Source organism: Hypanus sabinus, chromosome 3 (assembly GCF_030144855.1).
Source record: "Hypanus sabinus isolate sHypSab1 chromosome 3, sHypSab1.hap1, whole genome shotgun sequence".
Classification (NCBI taxonomy): Eukaryota; Metazoa; Chordata; class Chondrichthyes; order Myliobatiformes; family Dasyatidae; genus Hypanus; species Hypanus sabinus.
This window is the reverse complement of record NC_082708.1, coordinates 20,634,543-20,660,573: the sequence shown is the minus strand read 5'-3', so window position 1 is coordinate 20,660,573 and position 26,031 is coordinate 20,634,543. Positions and strand designations below refer to the sequence as shown.

The following is a 26,031-nucleotide window of genomic DNA, read 5'->3' as shown; positions in this document are numbered from 1 at the left end:
TTCTTCTATCAAGCTAATCACTAGTTCACAGTTACGTATGCAAACTGTACACCTGCTTCTTTGTTTTTCTGTGAGGGGACTCAACATCACAGCAACCAGAGTTCCTGAAACCTGCCAGCTTTCTCCTTCACCCTCTAGGAACATGTAGGCTAGAGTTCCTGAGACCCAGCAGCCTTACTCTTCACCCTAATAGAAACATGTGAGCTCTGAACTCTTTATATCATACTTTTAAAAGTCTCCCACTTGGCAGACACTCATTTTCCTGTTAGGAATCTCACCTAATGGCTTCAAAATTTGCTCTTCCCCAGTTCAGTACCCTAACTTGTGAACCTTCTCCATGCTATTTTAAAACTAATAAAATTATGGTCACAGCCCAAAATGCTCACCAACCGACAATTCTGCCCTATCTCATTACTAGGAGGAGGTCCTATATATTGCTCAAGTAAAATTTTTTGGACACATTTTGCAAATTCCATTCCCTCCAGTCTTTTAGACTATGCTGACAGTCAATATTAAGGAAGTTAAAATCTCCCTCTACCCTATCATGTTATAACTACAATGCAGCTTAAGGTTTTCTGTAGGTTTTGTATTAGAATTGTGAGGGGACATTCTAGAGTTATTATGGATTGACTAAAAGTGAAAACCTGTCTTCAGGAAATAAGATTTGTACACAGTTTGACTTCGAACTGATACTTTGTGGAATAGCCAACACTGGGTGTGGGACATTCTGATTCTGTCCCATTGACTCTAAGGGAAGACACTACAGCATTCCTGATATTAGCACATTGTTAAAGGTGTATCCCTGCCACTTAATGCACAATTCAGGACACATCTATTTTCACTTCATCATCTGTTTATTTATATATTTATCCCTCAATACTGTTTGGAAAGGGGAATACCTTGAGAGTCTGGAATTGGTACTCAAGCTTTTGGAACAGGCACCATAGAACATTACAGCACAGAAACAGGCCTTTTGGCCCTTCTTGGCTGTGCTGAACCATTTTTCTGCTTAGTCCCACTGACCTGCACCTAGACCATATCCCTCCATACACCTCTCATCCATGTACCTGCCCAAGTTTTTCTTGAATGTTAAAAGTGAGCCTGCATTTACCACTTCATCTGGCAGCTCATTCCACACTCCCACCATTCTCTGTGTGAAGAAGCCCCCCCCCATATTCCCTTTAAACTTTTCCCCCTTCACCCTTAACCCACATCCTCTGTTATTTTTCTCCCCTAGCCTCAGTGTAAAAAGCCTGCTTGTATTCACTCTATCTATACCCATCATAATTTTATATACCTCTATCAAATCTCCCCTCATTCTTCTATGCTCCACAGAATAAAGTCCTAACCTATTCAACCTTTCTCTGTAACTCAGTTTCTCAAATCCCGGCAACATCCTTGTAAATCTTCCCTGCACTCTTTCAACCTTATTAATATCCTTCCTGTAATTCGGTGACCAAAACTACACACAATACTCAAAATTCGGCCTCACCAATACCTTATACAACCTCACTACAACATTCCAACTCTTATACTCAATACTTTGATTTATAAAGGCCAATGTACCAAAAGCTCTCTTTACTACCCTATCTACCTGTGATGCCACTTTTAGGGAATTTTGTATCTGTATTCCCAGTTCCCTCTGTTCTATTGCACTCCTTAGTGCCCTACCATTTACCTTATATGTTCTACCTTGGTTTTTCCTTCCAAAGTGCAATACCTCACAATTGTCTGTATTAAACTTCATCTGCCATTTTTCAGCCCATTTTTCCAGCTGGTCCAAATCCTTCTGCAAGCTTTGAAAAGCTTCCTCACTGTCCACTACACCTCCAATCTTTGTATCATCAGCAAATCTGCTGATCCAATTCACCACATTTTCATCCAGATCATTGATATAGATGACAAATAACAATGGACCCAGCACTGATCCCTGTGGCACACCACCAGTCACAGGCCTCCACTCAGAGAAGCAATCCTCCTCTACCACTCTCTGATTTCTCCCATTGAGCCAATGTCTAATCCAATTTACTACCTCACCATGTATACCTAGTGACTGAATCTTCCTAACTAACCTCCCATGCGGGACCTTGTCAAAGGCCTTACTGAAGTCCATGTAGACAACATCCACTGCCTTCCCTTCATTCACTTTCCTGGTAACCTCCTCGAAAAACTCTGATAGATTTGTTAAACATGACCTACCACACACAAAGCTTGTTGACTCTCCTTAATAAGTCCCTGTCTATTTAAATACTTGTAGATCCTATCTCTTAGTACTCTTTACAATAATTTACCTACTACCAACCTCAAACTTACCAGCCTATAATTTCCAGGATTACTTTTAGAGCCTTTTTTAAACAACGGAACAACATGAGCTATCCTCCAATCCTTCGGCACCTCACCCGTAGATACTGACATTTTAAATATATCAGCCAGGGCCCCTGCAATTTCAACACTAGTCTCCTTCAAGGTCTGAGGTAATACACTGTCAGATCCTGGGGATTTATCTACTCTGATTTGCCTCAAGATAGCAAGCACCTCCTCCTCTTCAATCTGTATAGGTTCCATGACCTCACTATTTGTTTCTCTTATTTCCATTGACTCCATGCCAGTTTCCTTAGTAAATACAGGAGTAAAAAACCCATTTAAGATCTCCCCCATTTCTTTTGGTTCCATACATAGCTGACTACTCTGATCTTCAAGAGGACCGACTTTATCCCTTACTATCCTTTTGCTCATAATATTCCTGTAGAAGATGTTTGGATTATCCTTCACCTTGACTGCCAAAGCTACCTCATGTCTTCTTTTAGCCCTCTTGATTTCTTTCTTAAGTATTCTTTGCACTTCTTATACTCCTCAAGTACCTTATTTTCCTATACATGTCATACATCTCTCCCTTCTTCTTTATCAGAGTTCCAATATCCCCAGAGAACCAAGGTTCCTTATTCTTACTCACTTTGCCTTTAATCCTGACAGGAACATACAAACTCTGCACTCTCAAAATTTCTCCTTTGAAGGCCTCCCACTTACCTATGACATCCTTGCCAGAGAACAACCTGTCCCAATCCACGCTTTTTAGATCCTTTCTCATTTCTTCAAATTTGGCCTTTTTCCAGTTTAGAACCTCAACCTGAGGACCAGATCTATCTTTATCCATGATCAAGATCCGTTATTAAATATTCAAAAGGATTTTGCTCGTAGGAATGTGCTACCATTGTAAATATGTAATTCTATAAATGTATCTGATGATATTCCAGATGTGAAGTTAAGTAGGTAATAACTGAAACAGCAGTTAATCGGTTATTGTTATCTTTGTGTTGAAGTAAAAATAACATGACAGGAGAATAAATTTCCTTTTCTCTCTCCTGAATGTTTGCTGTGTGAATAAAGACTTTTATATTTCCCAGTTCAGCTTCCATGTGCCTCAGTTTTTCAGTTTTTGTTAGTCACAACAGTCTCAATCCAAGAAAAGCACTAGCTGGTGCTTCAGTGCTTTGTTGAATTACCCCTCAACCATTAAGCACTTGAAACAGAGGGGATAACTTCACCTCATCGCTGAATTGCTTCCACTGAAATAAGCTCACTTTCAAGGACGTTTCATCTCATGTCCTCGCTATAAATTGCTTACTTATTTCCTCTTATTATTTCTTTTTTCTCTTATTTGTATTTCAAAGTTCAAAGTAAATTTTATTATCAAAATATATATATGCCACCATATGAAACCCCAAAATTTATTTTCCTGTGGTCATACTCAGCAAATCTATATTTGTAGAGTTGGATTTTTTTGCACGTTATTGTTGTCCACCCTGTTGGGTGTGGTCTTTCATCAATTCTTTTGTGTTCGTTGTATATACTGTGAATGCCCGCAAGAAAATGATTATCAAGGCTGTATATGGTGACATATATGTATGTACATTGATAATAAATTTACTTTGAACTTTGAATGTCAAACTGAGGGCTAATCTGCAAAGAAATAGTTACAATCTGTATCCCAACATCAAAGAAGAGCAGTGAAGTTATCTTTTAAGCAATAATCATTATTCAATCAACCATTATCTGGAAGTTATTTCTGGGTGCTTGCTGTAGATACATTATTACAGTTCTTACATTAAGTTGTATCTGCTTACCCATACTTTGCTGAAGGAGCTGATTCACTTCGGTAGAAAATTCCATGGATGCTTCCAATCCACAATACTTGGGACTCTCTTTCCTAAGGATTTGCTGTGTGAATAGAGGATTTTTATATTTCCCAGTTACAGCTTCCATGTAGCTCAGTTTCAGGCAGTCACAACAAGAACAATCTAAAATTAATCAATTGCTTCAAATGAAAGAGCATATATTAGCAGCATTCAGCAGGCACCTGTGGTTAACACATGACAGAAGCTGTTAGGAATTCACTCAGTGGTCACTTTATTAGATACAGGAGGTCCGTGGACTTCTGCTGCTGTAGTAGGGCTCTACATAAGATCAGGCCAGCTACAGCTCCCGTTGTCATCAGTAGTGGAGGAGTTCAAAGTGGCAAAGTGTAGAGAGGCTCCGATGACAAGCTAATAAACCAAGCAGGAGTCACAACAAGATCAGGCTGCCAACTCGGCCATAGACCAGGCAGCGAGCTCACTGCAACTGAGAGACATCACCGGCAACCTATGACTGGGACAGCAAGGTCTCAGCTCTGTACACTTCCAATGATGGGAGTGCAAGTGCAAGGGATAGGTGTGACGTGGTCTTGGCAGTGGTACGGAACTATCCTAAGGATGAAAAACGGGTATCGAAGGCAGTAGAATTGGGGTCACAGGGTGCCTGAATGAAATGTGATCTTCCCAAGCGTAAGATCATCTGGGCAGAGCTATGGAGCCCTTATGCAGTTCTTTCCTGTGGTCCATGTATGACACTCTCCCTTCAGCATCACAGCTGTACACATGTGGCCGAGAGAGGACCCTACATGCAAGCTTTGTGGTCAGTGGCATTCACTGGTACACATATGGTCAGGATGGGTATGGGTGGCATCATGACAAACTCCTCTTGTCCCTTGCTGACACAATGGAGTGGGAGATGTGTTAAAAGAGACCAGCTGGCAGAGAGGCAAGCAAGGCAGTCATTTTCGTCAAGGAGAGAGCTATGCCAGTCATATCAAAGAGGCCTAAGTCCAATCAGCTTTAAACTGCCAAATCATGGGAGATGAGGGTCAGAGTGGGGAGGAAGCTGCAGTTCAACCAGCTGTGATCCACTGAAGACAAGAAAATCATCCTGGAGGTGCTCACAGTACCATGGGAGGAAGGATGCAAGGAGGCTCACGAGAAGAAGGCACTTAAGTACCAGTCCTTAATTCAGGAGTGCAGGAACAAGGGATGGCAGATGTAGCTACTCCCCATGGACTTCAGCTGTAGGGGTCCTGACAAAGTTGGCATGGAGGTTGCTGTCTGCGCTGGGCCTTGATGAAAAGAGTAAGAAAAGAATAGTTCGCAGGATGGGGGAGGAAGCAGAAAGAGCCTCTTGCTGGATATGGTGCGGGTGAGAGAAGTTGAGCTGGAAGTCAGGAGCAGATGGGCAGTGACTGGCCACCACTACTGAACTGTCAACTGGACAGTGTAGTTGTTAAGGGTTGAAACACTCTATGAAGGTTGGGCACTGCCTGACAACATCCGCTCCCAACCAAATACTATGGTTACCTCATCAGGTATTAGTAGGGAGCAACCCGGTGTATGATGCAAGTAAAGTGTGGTTATTTGAGTCAACGTCATTTTTTAGTCAGCTTGAACCAGTCTAGACATTTTCCTCTGACCTCTCTCGTTAACAAGCATTTTCACCCACAGAACTACTGCTGACTGGATTTTTTTTTTTTGTTTTTTGCATCATTCTCTGTAAACTCTAATGACTGTTGTGCGTGAAAATCCCAGAAGATTATTTGTTTCTGATATACTCAAGCCACCCCGTCTGGCACCAACTATCATTCTACGGTCAAATCTTCCCCATTCTGATGTTTCGTCTGAACATCAACTGAACCTGTTGACTGTGTCAGTATGCTTCTATACATTGAGTTGCTGCCACATGATTGGCTGATTATATGTTTGTATTCATGAGCAGGTGTACCTAATAAAGTGGTCACTGAGTGTATGGTATTGGATGCCTGTAATGCAGACAAAATGATTTAGTGAGGAAATCATGAGACATGGCATCACAGTAAGAGAATAAATGACTATATTAAAATGGCACTTACAGTGGATGATGCCAACTTGGCATCAGAAGCCAAGGTTTTTTTTTATTGCAGTTGCAAGTCCTGAATGATCTGCTCTTTCATAGTTGCCTGGAATAAGGGCTGTAATAGTAAATAAATTGGAGAATTAAGCAATCTGTATGCTTGATTCAAACTGCCAAATTTTGTCATAGCAGTTCCTCAAATATATGTAGTTAACTGATGATTTGTACCGATTAGAAGGAATAATAATATTAGAATTATATTTCAAAGATACTGCATGGACTTTAGGATATAAGACACCAGAAGGTGTAGGCACAGAATTAGGCGGTCTATCGAGTCTGTTCTGCCATTCCATCATGGCTGAATTATTTTCCTCCTCAACCTTTTTCTCCTGACCCCTCCTCTTTAATGTCCTTACTAATCAAGAACCTATCAACCTCTGCTTTAAATATACCCAATGATTTGGTCTCCACAGCCATATGTGGCAATGAATTCCAAAGAATCACCACTCTCTGGCTACAGAAATTTCTCCTCATCTCTGTTCTAAAGGGACGTACTTCTATTCTGAGACTGTGCCCCCTGGTCCTAGACTTCTGCATTGTAGGAAACATTCTGTCCATGTCCCCTCAATCTAGGCCTTTCAATATTCAATGGGTCTCACTAAGATCAGAATCAGAAACAGAATCCAGTTTATTATCACCGGCATGTGACATGAAATTTCTTAGCTTAGCAGTGGTTGTTCAGTGCAATACATAATATAGAAGAAAGAAATAAGTAAATCTTATTCAGTATACCTTATACAGTATATGTGTGTTGAATAGATTAAAAATTGTGCATAAGACAGAAATACTATATATTTTAAAAAGTGAGGTAGTGTCCGAAGGTTTGCTGTCCATTGAGGAATCAGGTGGCAGAGCGGAAGGAGCTGTTCTTGAATCGCTGAGTGTGTGCCTTCAGGCTTCTGTATCTCCTGACGGTAATAGTGAGTAAAGGGCATGCCCCAGGTGCTGGAGGTCCTTAATAATGGATGCTGTCTTTCTGAGTTACTGCTCCGTGAAGATGTCCTGGGTACATGGTAGGCTAATACCCATAATACTCAAGATGGATCTAACTGAATTTTCAACCCTTTGCAACTTCTTCGGTCATGTGCGGTAGCATTCCCCCCCGCATACCAGACAGTGATGCAGCTTGTAAGAATGCTCTCCACAATACATCTATAGAAGGTTTTGAGTGTGTTTGTTGACATACCAAATCTCTTCAAACGCCTAATAAAGTATCGCCGCTGTCTTGCCTTCTTTAGAACTGCATCAATAGGTTGGGACAAGGTTAGATCCTCAGAGATCTTGACACTTGATTCTTCTAAACTTCAGGGAGTACAAGCCCAGAGCCACAAAATACTCTTCAGACATTAACCTTTTCATTCCCAGATTACAGACTATACCCTAGACCGGGGGTCGGCAACCTGCGGCTCCCGAGCCATTTGTGGCTCTTTCACCTCTGTGCTGCGGCTCCCTGTGGCTTTGGGAAATAATTGGTCAGTATTTAATTAAAATGTATTTTATGTTAGTTTGTTAGCTTTTGAAATGTAATTCTAAATTTGAAGATTATGGTGATCTTGTACAATCTAAGTGTGGCGACACATTTCCTGGCACATCCGAAACGGCTCACAATTAGCCACCGTTCCGGCTAAGGGAGATAGCCTACGGGGGTTTGTGAGTACGCGTCTTTTGCAGCATCTGCGTCCATGGGGGCTGGGTTGAGGGAGGCTTAAAAGCAAGGCTGTTTAGTTCGAATAAAGTTATTCGACTGCAGTTTACTGACTGCGTGAGCACACCGCTACAACGTGTTTTTATCGCTATTAATATACGTCACCACTGCCAATACCTGACACCCGCCAGTGCGCGATTTCTTTAATTTTTCGATCCAAGGTAAGCCAACTATGGAGAATTCTAAAAAAAGAAAAGTGACTGAAGAAAACAGAACGTTTAATGATACGTGGACAGATTCATTTGCTTTCACTGTTGACGAGACTGGTTTACCGGTATGCTTAATATGCAATGAGAAACTAGCAAACAACAAAAAGTCAAATGTCGCAAAGCATTTCCAGAATAAACACGCAGCCTTTGCTCAAAAATATCCGGGTGGAGATGAGAGAAAAAAAGCCGTTTCGGAACTGATGCGGAAGGTTGATCTGAGCAAAAATCATTTCCAGAAATGGATGAAGTCTGGAAAATCAACGACATACGCCAGTTATATTGCCGCTCAGGAAATAGTCAGGCACGGGAAGCAGTTTACAGATGGTGAATATATAAAAGAATCTTTCATTAAGATTTCAGAACATCTATTCACGGACTTTAAAAACAAGAGTGAAATTGTGCAGAAAATCAGGGATATGCCCCTCTCTGCAAAGACTGTCAAAGACAGAACCATAAAAATGGCAGAAGACATCACAAGACAGCAAATTAAAGACATCAATTCAGCTGTGGCCTACTCGATTGCCTGTGACGAGTTTAAAGACAAAGGTGATATTGAACAAATAGCGTTGTTCTGCCGGTATGTAAACTCTGCCGGGCCACAGGAAGAACTGATTGAGTTGATACCTCTAAAAGACCAAACACGGGGGGAGGACATCTGTGAGGCTGTCTTGAATTGTTTAAGAGCCAAAGGAATAAAGACCACCCATCTGGTGTCAGTAGCTACTGATGGGGCACCGAATATGACGGGAACGCACAAGGGATTTGTGGCTTTACTGCAGAAGTCGCTGGACAGAAAGCTGCTGACTTTTCACTGCATCTTGCACCAAGAGGCACTGTGCGCTCAAACATTTCCTCCGGAATGCACAGAAGTAATGGATGTTGTCATTCAGATTGTCAATAAAATAATGGCAAAAAGTTTAAATCACCGTCAATTCCGTTTGTTACTGGACGAGCTGGAAAGCGCATATTCTGATCTCCTGCTGCACAACAAAGTCCGGTGGCTGTCCAAAGGGGAGGTGCTGAAACGCTTTGTCGCGTGTCTGGAAGAAGTGAAAACTTTCCTGGGCAGCAAAGGGCTCACCTTTCCTGAGCTGGAACAGCCAGAGTGGCTGGAAAAGCTACACTTCATGGTAGACATGACAGCGCACCTGAACACGCTGAACACAGCTCTTCAGGGGAAAGGACGTACAGCCCTACACATGTTGGAGGATGTTTTGGCATTCGAGCGCAAGTTGACAGTGCTTGCCAGAGATTTACAGAAAGGCACTTTGTCTCACTTCCCCAATTTGAGAGAGTTCAAACAAGGTCACGACATGATAATTTCGGAGTATTTACATTCTGCAATCATCGCAATGCAAACATCGTTTGGGAAACGCTTCTGTGAGTTCAGAGAGGAAAAAAACACATTATCCTTCCCGGTCACTCCCTTAAGCATCGATCCTTCCCTACTGAATACGACTGCATTGGCAGGTGTGAGTCAACCTGATCTTGAGATGGAACTGGCCGACATAGCCGACAAAGACATATGGGTGTCCAAGTTTAGACGCTTGACAGCAGACCTTGAAGATGTTGCCCGTCAGAAGGCCGTTCTTGCTCAGAATCACAAATGGAGTGATATTGAAAACCTTCCAAAACCGGACAAACTTGTGTTCGAAACATGGAATGCTATGCCCGACATTTATGTAAACATGAAAAAGTATGCGCTTGGAGTCCTGTCGATCTTTGGATCCACATATGTATGTGAGCAGGTGTTCTCTAACATGAACTTTATTAAAAACAAACATCGCGCACGCCTCACAGATGACAGCTTGCGATCCTGTGTAAAGATGAAGGTGACGTCATACAGCCCTGATGTGCAGACGCTGTGCGCTGAGGTCCAGGACCAGAAATCCCATTAACCAAGTATGATAAATATTTTAATTGCCTATTATTTTATGTATATTCATATTTTTTCATTGTTCAGTGAAATAGTCCTTTTATTTTTCAGGCTGACAGCTGGCTGATGTTATTTTTGGTTTGCTGCTGGCGGAAAATTTAAGTTCGGCGTTTTTCATAAATACAAGAAGGACTCAAATAGACATTGAGTATTTTACTTAAAAGTAACTTTCAACCCAACGTCTTTTTTTCGGAGTTCAAAATGTTTTTGTTGCATGCAGAAATGTAATTTCGTTTTCTCTGCAGGAGTTCATCAATTTCATAAATGCAACACATTATAGTTTGTTTATACATAGCATAAAAGCAAAAAAAACGTTGTATGCAGTGTTATTTCATTTTAAATGTCAAACGGGTTTTGCGGCTCCCAGTGTTTTCTTTTCTGTGGGAAACGGGTCCAAGTGGCTCTTTCAGTGGTAAAGGTTGCTGACCCCTGCGACACAGAATTGCTATATCCAACATTTGAATGTAGGTTAGATGACAGTTCAGATATTGAGAATAATCTAAGCATTTTGGGATACAAAAATACCCATGGAAAATGTTCTATGAAGATTCACTGATATTTGAGGTATAGTGATACAGCAAGTTTCAGAAGATAATTCTCCATTGAGCAATTAAATTTTAAGGAGAACTTCAAAGGTGGCTTCAAACTTAAATGTACATCAAGTTGTTTTTGCTGGTTAACATCACTGACAAAGAATGAGAAACTTTGCATTTTTTTAATTTGATAGTGTACAGACATACAGTGCCTACAAAAAGTATTCACACTCCTTGGAAGTTTTTATGTTTTATTGTTTTACAGCACTGAATCATAGTAAATTTAATTTGGCTTTTTTTGACACTGATCAACAGAAAAAGACTCTTTCATGCCAAATTGAAAACAGGTCTCTACAAAGTGATCTAAATTAACTAGACATATAAAACACAAAATAATTGATTGCATGTATTTACCCCCTTTAAAATGAGACACTAAATCATCATTGGTGCAGCCAATTGGTTTTAGAAGTTGCATAATTAATTAACGAAAATCACTGTATGCAGTCAAGGTGTTTCAATTGATTGTAGTAAAAATACACCTGTATCTGAAATCAGTATCCTGGCAAAAATTGCACTATGAAGAAAAAAAAACTCTAAGTAACTCCACAGAAAGGTTATTGAAAAGTACAAGTCAGGAGATGAATACAAGAAAATTTCCAATTCATTGAATATCCCTTGGAGTACAGTTAAGTCAATCATCAAGAAATGGAAAGAATATGGCACAGTCTAGAGCAGGCAGTCCTCAAAAGCTGAGTGACTGTGCAAGAAGGGAACTAGTGAAAGTGGCCACCAGGAGACCCATGACAGCTCTAGAGGAGTTACAAGCTTCAGTGGGTGAGATGGGAGAGTAGCAAAGAGAAAGCCACTGTTGAAAAAAACTCACACGAAATCTTGGCTAGAGTTCATAAGCCAAATACCACACATCATCAAAAACACACCATCAGTACCGTGAAGCATGGTGGTGGCTGCATCATGCTGTGGAGATGCTTCACTGCAACAGGCCCTGGAAGGGTTGTGGAGGTAAAGGGTGAAATGAATACAGCAAAATACAGGGAAACCCTTGGAGGAAAACCTGATACAATTTGTAAGAGAACAGCAGTTTGGGAGAAGATTTGTTTTCCAGCAAGACGGTGATCCCAAGCATAAAGCCAAAGCTACACAGGAATGGCTTTAAAGCAACAAAGTTAATGTCTTGGAGTGGCCAATTCAGAATTTGTAGCTGGACTTGAAAAGGGCTGTTCACTCAAGAACCCCATGCAATCTAACAGTTTGAGCAGTTTTGTCAAGAATGGGTGAAAAATTGAAGTGTCCAGATATGCAAAGCTGATAGAGACTTATCCACACACTCAAGTCTGCCAACAGTGCACCTACTAAATACTGACTTGAAGGGGGTGAGTAATTATGCAATAAATTATTTTGTTTAATAATTGTAAATGTAAACCAATTTGTAGATATGTTTCATTTGACATGAAAGAGTATTTTCTATTGATCAGTGTCAAAAAAGCCAAATTAAATCCGTTGTGATTCAATGTTGTAAAACAATAAAACATAAACTTCCAAGGGGGGGGTGAATATTTTTATAGGCACTGTATATATCTGTGGTCTTGTATGAAAAAACATGAAAGGATTTTGGACTGACAATAGCATCAGAGGAAAGCTCAGCACAACATCAAATAATCTATATGTCCTTTTTTTTCTGATCTCTAAAATCCTACCTAAGTGGAAAAATTGCAGAAGTAATAAATACCACAATATTGGGCCTCTCAAGCATTGAACTGGATCAATTAATCCATTCTCACTCGCTGTGTTTCTAGTCTTTGTCTCAAATGCCTGCAGGGTCTTTAGCCTCCATTTTGGCTGTACTTGGGGACACTGCTCTCCATTTCTGCTGTTCATTGTGCCTGACAGATACCATTCTACTCCTTGCAGTAGGCTCAATAACGTGCAGTGTAACAAGTGATAGGTAATGCAAAAAAAAGCTGATATGGTAAAACATACACTCAATTTTTTAGGATTATTTGAATGTTTTGTAAAATATAAAAATTTTGCTGATGGAGTTTAAATGGTTTCGCCCAGAAATGCATTTACCAACTAACATTTGCAAATTACTCCAATTGGTAAAACTGTTCCATTTTTCCCTCCCCCTCCCTGCAATGACTACAAAATGAGGGTCCCACCCCAAACTGTCAACTGTCCATCCTCTTCTATGGATTCTGCCTGACCCATTGAGTTTCTACACTAAATTATTTTTCTTTTGCTCCAGATTCCAGCATCCGCAGTCTCAATTTTTTGTGTTTTATTTTACAACATAACCAGGGTGTTCAGAGTCCCAAAATAAATGCCTCAGTGTAGACTGGCTTAAAAGTAATGTATTCTACTTCAGTGGATATATTTTTTCAAAAAACAAAATTGTACTAAAAAACGGAAGTATTCCATTCTGTTCAAAAAAAGTGAAAAATTGAATTTCCAAGACTAATAGCCCTTTTTTGAGCTGAGGTACCATGTAATAATAGTGAACATGTAATGGTATTGTAGATTTGAATTTGAATCTGAATTTTCAGAAGATAACTCTACAAACTGACTGCCTTTTTTGATAATTAAAAAATCCATAGTCACTTCAAATTCAATAATTAATTTGCCACTCAGATTCATTATTTTGTTCTTTTCCAATATCTTCATCTTTCATATTTTAACACCACTTTCTATGTTTAAACTGTATAATTAATTTCCTGGGATTATATTCTGTTAATCCACATATACCATTTTAACCAGCATGGACTACTTGAACCATAACCTACCGGTGGATAATTCCAGCTGCATCATATACTTAATTCATGATATTAATGGTGTAGATTCTGCTTTTGTAAGTTAAATTGCCATTCTAAAATTTTCCAAATTAATATATGATTACAAAGTTGCATCATTTCAGGAGTACTTCATTATGAGGTGTCATCCTAAAGGGAATTGGGTGCGTGGAAAGACACTTGAGTATTTGTCATGTGCCTTAGAATGCTTCTGATTAGTCTGATGATGTGAGATCCCAAATGGCTAAAAAATTTCCAGCCATTAGGGAAAAAAATTAATTGAGAAATATATGTTGATGTCAGCTACTTGATGCCTTTCCATGCAAGATTTAATTAGCATCAGAACAAAAGAAAAATCACCTGCTGGAAGTAATTTTAAGAACAAAGAAACTGGAAAGGAGAGTTGCAGTATGTGGAAGTCTGATACAGAAGATTCAATAGGGTGATGTGGTCAACTGGGCACTGAGTGGGATGACATGGACGGTGGATGTGAGAAAGGAGCTAAACGGGTGAGCTGCAATGGATATAATGCCATGGAGTGGCAATTTAAAACACAACTCTGTTGACTTTATTATCATATAAAATAAATCATTATTTATTATAATATAGTCCTATATTTCAAAAGATCAGTTTCTAAGTATCTTGAAGGTGCTACATACCTTCATTTTTTTTCTTTTTCTTGAACAGCTGTAGTGTGGCTAAATAGAATTAATTTTATTACCCAGCAACTGTGAAATAATGCAATATGCAATGAGTATAAAGTGGTACGTAACTTGAAATTGATCACCAAAAGTGACTAAAATCAAAAAAGTGTAAGGACAGAGAATTTTGAGTTGTAGATCTGGAAGCCTTCACATATGTTGGAAGGTCATGGAAAGATTTGAAGACAAGTATAATAGCCTTTCAATCAAGATGCTGGCAGACAGGAGACCAACGTAAAGTCAATGGGGACTGAGGTGATGGGAGCACGCTAATAAGCAAATAAAATATAGGCATTTTAGAATTACAGAGGCTGAAATAGGAGGAGACCAAGAAAGCAGGGTAATAGTTAAGTCCAGCGATAATAAAAATTCCAGCAGCAAATGAACTGAAGAAGGGATGGAGATGAGCAATTTCATGAGGAAGGCAAGCTTGGTGATGCTGACAATATGCATTGGTAGCTGATTTTGGATCAATTATGGGACCAAGAATGTGAAAAGACTGGATCCATCAGTGTCAGAGTCAGAGAAGATTTTCATAAATGTATTTGTAGCGCTTAATGAGAAGCATGGAAGTTGTTAATTAGTTTTGAATTAAGGGAATAGGAAGAATTCCCTACCATCAGCTTCAGAAATGGTTCTTTCCTACAACCATCAGATTCTGGAACCTGCTTTCACAACCTTAACTATATGTTTGCAATGAATTATTGCAGACCACCTCATGCATTACTAAGGATTTTAATTGCTTTTTTTTGCACTAAGGTGCCCAATCTTTGTTTTTCACTGTATTATATAATGTTACTGTATGTATGTACAGTTTATATTGTCTGTACCTCTGTGCCTGTGATGAGCTGCAAACAAAATTTTCATTGTACCATATCTCACTGTACTTGTACACAAGGCAATAATCTCAACTTGATACAAGGAAAACCATTCTGCAAAGTTCATTGTGGTTCATTTGACAATATGTTTGTTTCCGACTCATGTTCCTTTGCAGGCACTTGAATGCAACTGGGCTGAAGGTCCAGCACAGTGCTGCAGCATGAAGGTGAGGGACAACATCCTTCAGCAAGATGTGAAACTTTTGATCTCACCATATTATCGGCTATGGCTTTCGCACTTTATTTCTACTTGCACTGCACTTTCTCAGTAACACCATATTCTGCATTCTGTTATTGTTTACACATTTGTACTGCCTTGATCAAAGTAAAGTTTATTGTCACATGCGTTAGTTACAGATACATGGTGGTGCAAGAAAAAATACCTACAGTAGCATCACAGGAACATAACATCAGGTACATAACATCCACAAGAAAAACATAATTTATACACTTTTTATAAGGAAGAACAATTAGAAGAAAAATGTATGTTTTGAAATGTGTATGGATGGGAGGCAAATGCATGTCACAATTTGGATTCTTCTGGCGGGGTTCCCAACCTTTTTTTATGCCATGGACCAATACCATTAAGCAAGGGGTCCATGGACCTAGATTGGGAGCCCTGATGCTGCTAGAAGGTGATGAATCTATAGAGTTTGGTGCAATAGTGGGATGTGAAGGCCAAGTCATTGAGTACACAAAGCAGGGATTAATGGTTTTTTGACTGGTAAAGGATACAAGGGTGATGGGGGAGAAAGAAGGAGATTGAGGTTTGGAAAAAAATCCATGAGTCAAGGGCAAGAACAGACTCAATGAATCAAATGGCTGAATTCTGCTCTTTTATCTTATGAATCAGAATCAGAATCAGACTTTAATCGTCAAGTACCTGTACACATACAAGGAATTTACTTCCGGCAGATGTTGTCTCTCTGCTCATAACAATAATAATGATAAATATAAATGAAAATATAGATTATACATACAAGTAGTGCAATCCAAGTAATAGTTAGCCGACAGTTAACCGGCAGTTAACTGTTCTGCAAAGTGACCGCAGTAGGGAAAAAACTTCTCCAGTGCCTATTAGTCTTAGTCTGGAGGGATCTGAAGCGCCTACCAGACGGAAGCAGTTCAAACAGTCCGTGCGCAGGATGGAAGGAGTCCTTTATGATGTTCCCCGCCCTCTTCTTCAACCTGGAAGAGTACAGGTCCACAATAGAGGGCAGGGAGGCTCCAATGATGTGCTCGGCAGTCCTCACTGTGCGCTGTAGTCTGGTTCTATCCTGCTTGGTGGCGGCTCCAAACCACACAGTGATGGAGGTGCACAGGACAGACTCAATGACTGCAGTATAGAACTGCAGCAGCAATTCCTGAGGCAGACCATTTTTCCTCAAGAGCCGCAGGAAGTACATCCGCTGCTGGGCCTTCTTCAGGATGGAGCTGATGTTCTGCTCCCACTTCAGATCCTGAGAGATGGTGGTTCCCAGGAACCTGAAGTTCTCCACGGTAGACACAGGGCTGCCGAGGACTGTGAGGGGGGATGTCTCCTGAAATCCACTATCATCTCCTTTGTCTTCAGCGTGTTCAGCTCCAGATTTATCTGACTGCACCAGAGCGCCAGTTGGTCCACCTGCTGTCGATTGCAGACATGGATCCATCGATATGGATCCAAGAAACCAATTTCAAACTTGCTCTTTGAGCTGGATGTAATAGACAGTAGGGCCAAAGGGAAAGGTAAATTATTTCCAATATCCATTCGTCAGTCACAGGTAAGGCATACTAAGTATCCTTACTTTCTTAGGCAATTAAAGAGGTTCATCTTGTCACCAGACATTCTTAAGAACTATAGATATACTGTTAAAAGTATCCAACTCTGCCATGATTATTCTAAATAGTGATGCTCCCCAAGGTAGTGTTCTTAACCCCCTGTTCTACTAACTGTACAGTCATGACGATATGGCCAGATTCTGCTCTAAATTAATCTTCAAGTTTGCAAATGATACCACTGTAGTAGGCCGCATCTCAAATAATGATGGCCAGAATGCAGGAGATAGAGAGCTTAGTGATATGTTGTCATGACAAAAATCTTTCCCTTAATGTCAACAAAAGAGTTGGTCATCAATTTCAGAAAGGGTATTGAGGCAGATAAGACTGAGAGCTTCAAGTTCCTTGGTGTGAACATCAACAGCCTGTCCTGGGCCACGTTGATGACACAGTCAAATTTATTAACAACTTCTCTACTTCTTCAGGAGGCTAGCTTGTCTCCATCAACTTTTACAATGCACCATAGAAAACATTGTCTGGATGTATAATGGCAACTGTTCTGCATGTGTCCACAAGAAACTGCAGAGAAATCAGCCTTCCCTCTATAGCCTATACTTCTTGTTGCCTCAGTAGACAGCTAGTATATCAAAGACCAGCCCACCCTGGACTATCACCCTTTTCTCCTCTCCTATCGGGCAGAAGACACAAAGCTTGAAAGCACATGTCACTAGGCTTAAGGACAGCTTCTATCCCACTGTTATCACTCTTGAATGGATCTCTTGTACAATAAGATGGACTCCTGGCCTCACAATTTACCTTGTTATGACCTTGCTCTTTATCTGCACTGCACTCTTTCAGTGGTCTTTACACTTATTTCTGTATTCTTATTATTTTAGTTCAATGTATTATGTAATGATTTATATAAACAGTATGCAAGATAAATTTTTTTTTTGTTTTTTAAATTTTTTTTAACTTTATTGAACACACATCTACAAACAAGCATCGGCTATCAATCCACAATTCACTGCACAATGGTAAATGCCTATATTAACAATTCCAGGGGCAGAAGAGAAGTAGGAGCAAGAGAAAGAAGAAACAAAGAGCACACACATACAACTACATACAAACACAAACATACACATGATCTACATCTACATCTAATTTAAATAAAATCACAGTCCTCAGTAAATCAACTCAAGTCCTATATTTTACCAGGCCCCTGTATGGGCCTTTCACTGTGCCAGGTACACTATAGCAGAGTTCTATCTTTCCAAGTAAGAGTTCGTTTTCAGTTGTAAACTTGCAGTGATATTTTCCATACAGTTCACTTCTTTCAGTCTCTTTATTCATTGTTTCAAAGTGGGTGGGCGAGATTTAAGCCAGTTGACAGTCATGAGCAATCAGAATCAAGACTCTTAACATGCATAGTTTATTCTTCTCTAATGCAGATTGCAGGAGGTTGCCTAAAATTAAATGACTAGGTTCAAATGGTATACTTGTATATAAATTCCTTCTTCTCTCCTCAGTGACCTTGTAACAAAATTCCCTGAATTCGACCTTGTATCAAATGACTTATATAGATTCCTCCAAATTAGACATTACCTTACATCACACAAAGAATGGAAAAATCTTAAAATACAGCCAAATAACTTGGGAAAATTTTGGATAGACATCATCATGGGTAGGACGCAATCCCAGAAAATTGTAGTGTGTGTGTTCGTGTAAAACAATACACCTGGATACAATGGATAACATGTCAGATGTTAAACATAAGTTGGAATTGGAGGTAAATACCAAAATAGAAGAGTAAGAGTGGGAGAGGTCTTGAGAGACATGGCATAAATGCTTGAATAGTCCCAATTGGAGGGAATTTGCTTGGAAAATAAGGATGAGGTATTTTAAAACTCCGTTAGTAATACCATTATATACAGAAAAAAAAACAGCAAACTTTGCTGGGGAGGCTGAGGCCTAGTGCAAGATAAACTTTTCACTGTATCTTGGTACATTTGACAATAAACCAATACCAATATACAGCTAAAAGTATCCTGACTGGTTGCATCATGGTCTGATACAGCATTCGAATGTACAGGACAGTTGTACAGAGCAATGGACACATTTTATGGGCCCTTCCCTCTGACGCAACCCTATCTTCAACGTCTCATTGCAACAGTTCAATCCACTATCTCTGCAGGCTTCAGGCAGCCACCATCATTCTGGTGCCCAAAACAGCAAAAGTTAACTGGCATACACAATTACCACCCAGTTGTACTGACCTCAACAATCATGTAAGATCCCACTTTCCAGCTGTATTGGAGCCTTTTCAGTATGTCTACCACTCAAATCGGTCTACAGATGATGCCATAGCCTCAGTCCTTCAGTCTGTGCTGTTCCACCTTTAAAAAAAACGATGCCCCATGCGCCAGGATGTTGAGCATTGACTTTATCTTGGCATTCAACACGATCTTCCCTTAGAGGCTGGTGGGTAAACTGTCCTCATTGGGACTCTGTAACTGGATCTTGGACTTCTTGATGGAAAGAACATCTCAAGCTCCAGCACACTGAGCACTGATGCCTCCCAGGACTATGTGCTCAGCCCTCTGCTGTTCACGCTGCTGATGCATGACAGTATTGCCAGATCCAGTTTAAACTGCATTGTGAAGTTTACTAATGATTTCACCTATCAGCAACAATGACACAGTGGCATGCAAAAATTTGGGTAGCCCTGGTCAAAATTTCTGTTACTGTGAATAGCTAAGCGAGTAAAAGATTACCTGATTTCTAAAAAGCATAAAGCTAAAGATGACACATTTCTTTAATATTTTAAGCAAGATTACTTTTTTATTTCCATCTTTTACAGTTTCAAAAATAACAAAAAAGAAAAAGGGTCCAAAGCAAAAGTTTGTGCACCCTGCATGGTCAGTACTTAGTAACACCCCTTTGGCAAGTATCACAGCTTGTAAATGCTTTCTGTAGCCTGCTAAAAGTCTTTCAGTTCTTGTCTGGGGGATTTTTGCCCATTTTTCCTTGCAAAATACTTCTAGTTCTGTGAGATTCTTGGGCCACCTTGCATGCACTGCTCTTTTGAGGTCTATCCACAGATTTTCGATGATGTTTAGGTCAGGGGACTGTGACGGCCAAGGCAAAACCTTCAGCTGCACCTCTTGAGGTAGTCCATTGTGGATTTTGAGGTGTGTTTAGGATTATTATCCTGTTGTAGAAGCCATCCTCTTTCATCTTCAGCTTTTTTAAAGATGGTGTGATGTTTGCTTCCAGAATTTGCTGGTATTTAATTGAATTCATTCTTCCCTCTACCAGTGAAATGTTCCCTGTGCCACTGGCTGCAACACAAGCCCAAAGCATGATCAATCCACCCCCATGCTTAACAGTTGGAGAGGTATTTTTTTCATGAAATTCTACACCCTTTTTTCTCCAAACATTGGCTCATTGTGGCCAAAAAGTTCTATTTTAACTTCATCAGTCCACAGGACTTGTTTCCAAAATGCATCAGATTTGTTTAGATGTTCCTTTGCAAACTTCTGACACTGAATTTTGTGGTGAGGATGCAGGAAAGGTTTTTCTCTGATGACTCCTCCATGAAGGTCATATTTGTGCAAGTGTCGCTGCACACTAGAACAGTGCACCACCACTCCAGAGTCTGCTAAATCTTTCTGAAGGTCTTTTGCTGTCAAACGGGTTTTGATTTGCCTTTCTAGCAATTCTACCAGCAGTTCTCGGAAAGTTTTCTTGGTCTTCCAGACCTCAACTTGACCTCCACCGTTCCTGTTAATTGCCATTTCTTAACTACATTACGAACTGAGGAAACGGTTACCTGAAAATGCTTTACTATCTTCTTATAGCCTTCTCCTGCTTTGTGGGCAGAGTGCTAGGCAGTTGCTTAGAGCAGCCCATGGCTGCTGGTTGTTGGGACAAGGTTTGAGGAGTCAGGGTATTTATAAAACTTTGAAATCTGCATCACCTGGCCTTTCCTAACAATGACTGTGAACAAGTTATAACCCTAACAAGCTAATTAATGTCTGAGACCTTGGTAAAAGTTATCTGAGAGCTCAAATCTCTTGGGGTGCCCAAACTTTTGCATGGTGCTCCTTTCCATTTTTTCCACTCTAAAATTGTACAAAACAAAAATAATAATCTTGCTTAAAATGTTGAAAAGAATGTTTTACCTTTAACTTTATGACTTTGAGATCAGTTCATCTTCTATTCGCTTAACTATTCACAGTAACAGAAATTTTGACTAGTGTGTCCAAACTTTTGCATGCCACTGTAAGTCAGCATAAAGAGAGGAGGTGAAGAGGCTTGTCAAGTGCTGCAAGAACAACCACCAGACTCTCAATGTGGACAAAAGAGATGATTGTGGAAGGTGTAGTTTGACAACTCTCCCTTGCACATCAATGGCTCTGCCGTGGAGAAAGTGAGAAGCACAAAGTTGGTGTGCACAATGTTTCATCTACCCTGGATTCTCATTAGTCAATAAGGCATAGTAGCATTTGCACTGTCTGAGGAGACTGAGGCCTGCAAGAGTCCCTGCTCCCCATTCTAACAACTTTGTACCAGGAGCACCATCAAGTGTCCTGTCTGACTGGATTATCATGTGGTACAGAGGCTGCAAAGCATCGGACCATGAGAACTTACAGAGGATAGTAAAAACCACTGAGAGTATCTTGGGGTCTCCCTCCCCTCTATTTGTGACCAAGAAACATTGTACATGAAGGCCCTAAAGTATTGCTGAGGATCCCTACCACTCTTCCCACAATATCTTTGAACCACTAACATCAAGAAGTGGGTACAGGAGCATCAGGTCAAGGACCTCCAGACTGGGCAACAAATTCTTCCCCCTTCCCCCAGGTTATGAGCCGAATAAATACCCTGCTACCACTGAGGTCTTGTCACTAGACAGTGAGCTTTTTACTGTTTACCCTTGATGTGCACTGAACATGCATTTTGAAGTATATTTTATTAACTTATTTGTGGTAATATTTTGTTTTATGAGCCAAGTGTGATATATGTTTTGTGGACATATTGTGGTCTGGAAGAATGTTTGGTTTGGTTGTATGTATATACATTCAGATGACAAATTCAAACTTGAACAAAACACAACAGTATAGCAACTTTCTTGCCACTTAGGACTAAAGCAAACTTTTGTTCTATTTGTGTTCTTTCTTGCAAAAGTTGACAACAATTTGTTTTCTTGTGAATGCAGCTTATCTGATGCTCTGCGTCTGTGATGCTGTTGTAACTAAGTTTTCACTTGCACCTGTGCACGTGAATATAAACCTGGCTTTGACTCAGTTGACAGAATCACAACATACTATCTTGTTCAACACGTACAAAATGCTGGATAAACTCATCAGGCCAGACGGCATCTATGGAGGGAAATGAACAGTCGACACTTTGGGCCGAGATACCCCATCAGGACTATCAGAATTTACCAGAGGGCGGGTTGAGTTCCCTCATCGCGCTGCAGACTTCACCGGTCGCTCCGGGACGTGCGGAAACCCCTGCCCACCTAAGGCCCGACCTCCACCTCCGCTCTCGGCGGCCAAGTTGCCTCCACCGGTGGAAAGCAACCGTTGGCGCCCGCCATGCTTTGCGGCGGCGGAGGGCGCATGCGCACTGGCTTCTGTCAACACGAACAGGAGGCGGTGAGAGCTTAAAAAAGAGAGAGAAGCAGCAGCAGCGGCGACGACGTCGTGGAGCCGCATAATAGGAGCCGTTGTTAGTCACTTCGGCTGAGGGGGTGGTGGTGATTCTGGCTGTGATGGAACGGTGGGCTACCGGGTCTGGCGTTCTCCAGCGTGCCGAGCCCGAACGCTCGGTGAGTGCATGCGGTCCTGCAGCGTTTCCTTTGTGTGTGTGTGTGTGTGTGAGAGAGAGCGAGAGCGAGAAAGAGAGTGTCTCTGTGTGGGGTGAAGGGGAGGGTGGAAGTGTCTTTGAGCCGAGGCCGCGGCGGCTCCCTCGGCCTTCCCCCATCCAACATGCACGGCTCGGCCAAGGGCAGCCTTCCACCTCGACGCCTTCACTTACGTCTTAAAGGCGTGAATATTGAACGGAAAGTTGTGCAAGTTTCTTTTTCTCTCTTTCTGAGTGGTCCGTTATTACGTTGCCAGCTGCCACACGGCGGCGGTGCTGGCTTCGCGCGTGTTTGTGTGTATATACGTGTGTCTTGTCTCTCAGCATTTTGTTAAGCGCGGGGGTGGGGGAGAGGACTACTTTACATTGAGCTTTGGCGCCAAGGCCCTAGCCTGCCTCCTTCCAGCTCTCGAATCACTACTACATCTGCCAACTCGGCCTTCCTTCCGCTCTCCAGATGGAAGAAATTTGCATGGGAGAAGTCTTTAAAACTTTTTCAGTTGCCTTTCTTTCATTAAAAACGTAAATTTCAGTTTTATTAAATTGTTTAAATCTGTTCCTATTTGCTGATAGGTTATCAATTGTTAAGTAATATTGCACGATTTCCTTTTATATTAAGCAAGGCTTTCAATATGTGCATTGTGCTGTCATCAATGGTAAGGAGCCTCTGAGTCAGAAAGTTATGTATTTAGATTCTGCTCAGTGGATCTAGGTGCAGTAGGTCTAGTGAGGAAATTCTGGACTGCCTCTGGTTCCATTTGTTGGACTGGGTGTTGGAATTAAAACCTCATTTGTTGCCTTGGATGCCAAAGCAAATTTCACTGTCTCTCTTTGGCATTGGACTACTTGGACAATAGCAATACCTATGTCAGGCTGCTATTTATTGACTACAGTAACACTCTGACATGGTAATTGTCAGGATAGATCAACTTGTTAAATGGTGGAACTCATTGTCGCTAAGACCAAAGAATTGGTTGTGGATTTCAGGAAGGGGAAGTCAGGAGAACATACACCAAAACTCATTGCTGTGAAGGGGGGGTGGGGAGGTCAGTAGTGGAAAGGATGAACAGCTTTAAGTTCCTGGGCATAAACCTCTTGAAGGATTTATCCTGGGTCCAACGCGCTCATGCCATCATGATGAAGGCATGCAAGCTGTTATATTTCATTAGAAGTTTTGTTATGTTACCAAGAATAACAAATTACTATTGGCGTACAATAGAGAGCATTCTGTCTGGTTGCATCGTCACATCAGATCGAAAATTCCTGTAGAGGGTTATAATTTTGGCTAGCTCCATCATGAACTAGGCTCCTATGGGTACTAGCCACCTCCTTCTCACCTTTTGAGGATCTTCAGAAAGATGGTAGTCTTGAGAAGGTGGCATCCATCATTAATGACTCACCAACCAGGACAAACCGCCACCTTACTACCATCAGGGATAAGATACAAGAGCTTCAAGCCCAGTATCTTTTCCCTTAATAATAATGTTACTGTTTTAGGAACTGCTTCCCCTCCGCCATCAGATTTCTGAAGGTTCCATGAACACTACCTCACTATTTTGCTGCTTTTGCACTTTTACTTTTTTTACTTGTTGTAACTTGTAGTAATTTTATGTATTGCTGCACACAACAAATTTCATGGTATATGTCAGTGTTAATAACTAATAATTGCTTTCTGCAATTTCAAAAGAAGGGAAAATAATAGAACTGTGCAGCACAGCAACAAACCCTTTGGCCCACAGTGTTAATGCTGATCATCATGCCAGTTTGAACTGCACATTGGCCTTCATATGGTCTGTATTCCCTGCCTATTCACATGCCTCTTCTCTTAAATGTTGCTATCATATCTGCTTTCAGCAACTTCCCCTGGCAGTGAGTTCTGTGCACCTACAACTTTGTCTTTAACTGAAAAAAACATTGGCCTTTAAATTGCCTTTAAGTAGTGGTGTCTAGGTTGATGCTTTACATAAAAATTCTTACAATTTACAATAAATACAAAAAGAGCAAAATAGTGAGGTGCTGTCAGTCAACATCATATTACTATTGGCGTTTATTACTATTCTGTTGCAGATTGTCAGCAACGTTTTCTATATTCCAAAACTGACTCTCCTGTATTAGATAATTGGCTGAAGTGACTTAGGATGATCTTCAGCCAAGAATTTCTACTCTCTCAATAGACTTCATTAGTTGTTTATATTGATCAAAAGTAAGTGCGGTTTCTGGATGCCTCAAATGTTCTTTGCATAAATGGAAGTGCTTTGAAAGTATGTTCTCATTCGTAATGAGGGAAGTTCGATAAGATAGTTGAGAAAGCAAAAAAAAAAGCAGGTTCTGAAAATATAGAAAAAGCTAGAAATACTCAGTGCAGGAATATCTGAAGAGAGAATCAGTTCATAGTAACTATTAAATCAACTGGGTATTTCGAGCGTTTTCAAATTTTATGTGATAGGTAAGCTGTCCACTTGATGTTAATTAAGCAGTTTGCATTGGTCAAGGCTTCAGAGAATTCTATACCTTGCCCAATATATTTTTTTTGCATTTAACCTGAGGGAGGGAGATAGCAGGAGATCCATTTACATCTTGCTTTAAGGTGGCATTTCTGGTAGCACTGTGAATCTGAAGTATTAGAGTTGGATAAGGCTATTTGCTCAAGTTTTTGATTCAAGTTCAACAAGTTTCAATCTTTTTGTCTTTCTCAAATCCCTCCCTCCCCCTGCCCCCAACCAGTAGTCTTGTGTACTGTAATCACCTTATGCATAGGTACAATATGCCTTTAAGCTTTGCTAAACTAGATCTTAACCACAGGATTAAGTTTACAATTGACCTCATATAGGCTGAAGAGGTATAGTGTATTATTGGACAGGGCTTGAACTTGAAACTGCTGCTTGTAAAATATTCTTATGTGGACTTTGGACAAATCAGTGACTTCTGATTCTGATATATTTTTTTAATGCTTACAGCCAGCTTATTCATGAGCATTGTGACTGTTGTATAAGATTGCTATACCTGCCAGGAGTCATGCTGAAGTATATGAAAGGAACATTTGCTTTAGTGTTGCACCAAGAACTTCTGGTAAAATTGTAGTCATTGAAACTGCAATGTAAAAGTTCATGTGGCAAGGCTGTTATCAGATAAAAATACGCTGGTTGGCACAGACTTTATAAAAATAGTGGTAGATGAATGTGTCCCCACAAAATAATTCTAAGTCTTCTCACAACCACTATCCCTGGATGAACCATGAAATCTGCAATCTGAGGGTCATATCAGAGGTGTTCAAGTCTGGTGACCAAGAAAGTTGCAAGAGTTCCGGGTATCTTCTCTGGAAAGCTATCTCACAGGTGGTGGCAATTCCGGACTAAACTTGTATCAAGGGTGCTCAACCATTGT

The 26,031-nt window shown here is 40.6% G+C and overlaps 2 protein-coding genes across 2 annotated transcripts in view; one reads left to right on the top strand and one right to left on the bottom strand.

Moving 5' to 3' along the window:
- The window catches only part of slc9a7 (solute carrier family 9 member 7), a 223,108-nt gene extending 200,747 nt beyond the window's left edge, over positions 1-22,361 (bottom strand). The window contains exons 1-3 of the mRNA XM_059963829.1: positions 22,227-22,361; positions 6,215-6,313; positions 4,125-4,218 (exon numbers count right to left, since the gene is read on the bottom strand). The gene's annotated coding sequence lies outside the window, so the exon portion shown is untranslated. The remainder of the gene's footprint in view (positions 1-4,124; positions 4,219-6,214; positions 6,314-22,226) is intronic.
- A 71-nt stretch (positions 22,362-22,432) lies between these two features.
- jade3 (jade family PHD finger 3) overlaps positions 22,433-26,031 on the top strand; it is a 52,510-nt gene continuing 48,911 nt past the window's right edge. Inside the window, exon 1 of the mRNA XM_059963824.1 lies at positions 22,433-22,612. The gene's annotated coding sequence lies outside the window, so the exon portion shown is untranslated. The remainder of the gene's footprint in view (positions 22,613-26,031) is intronic.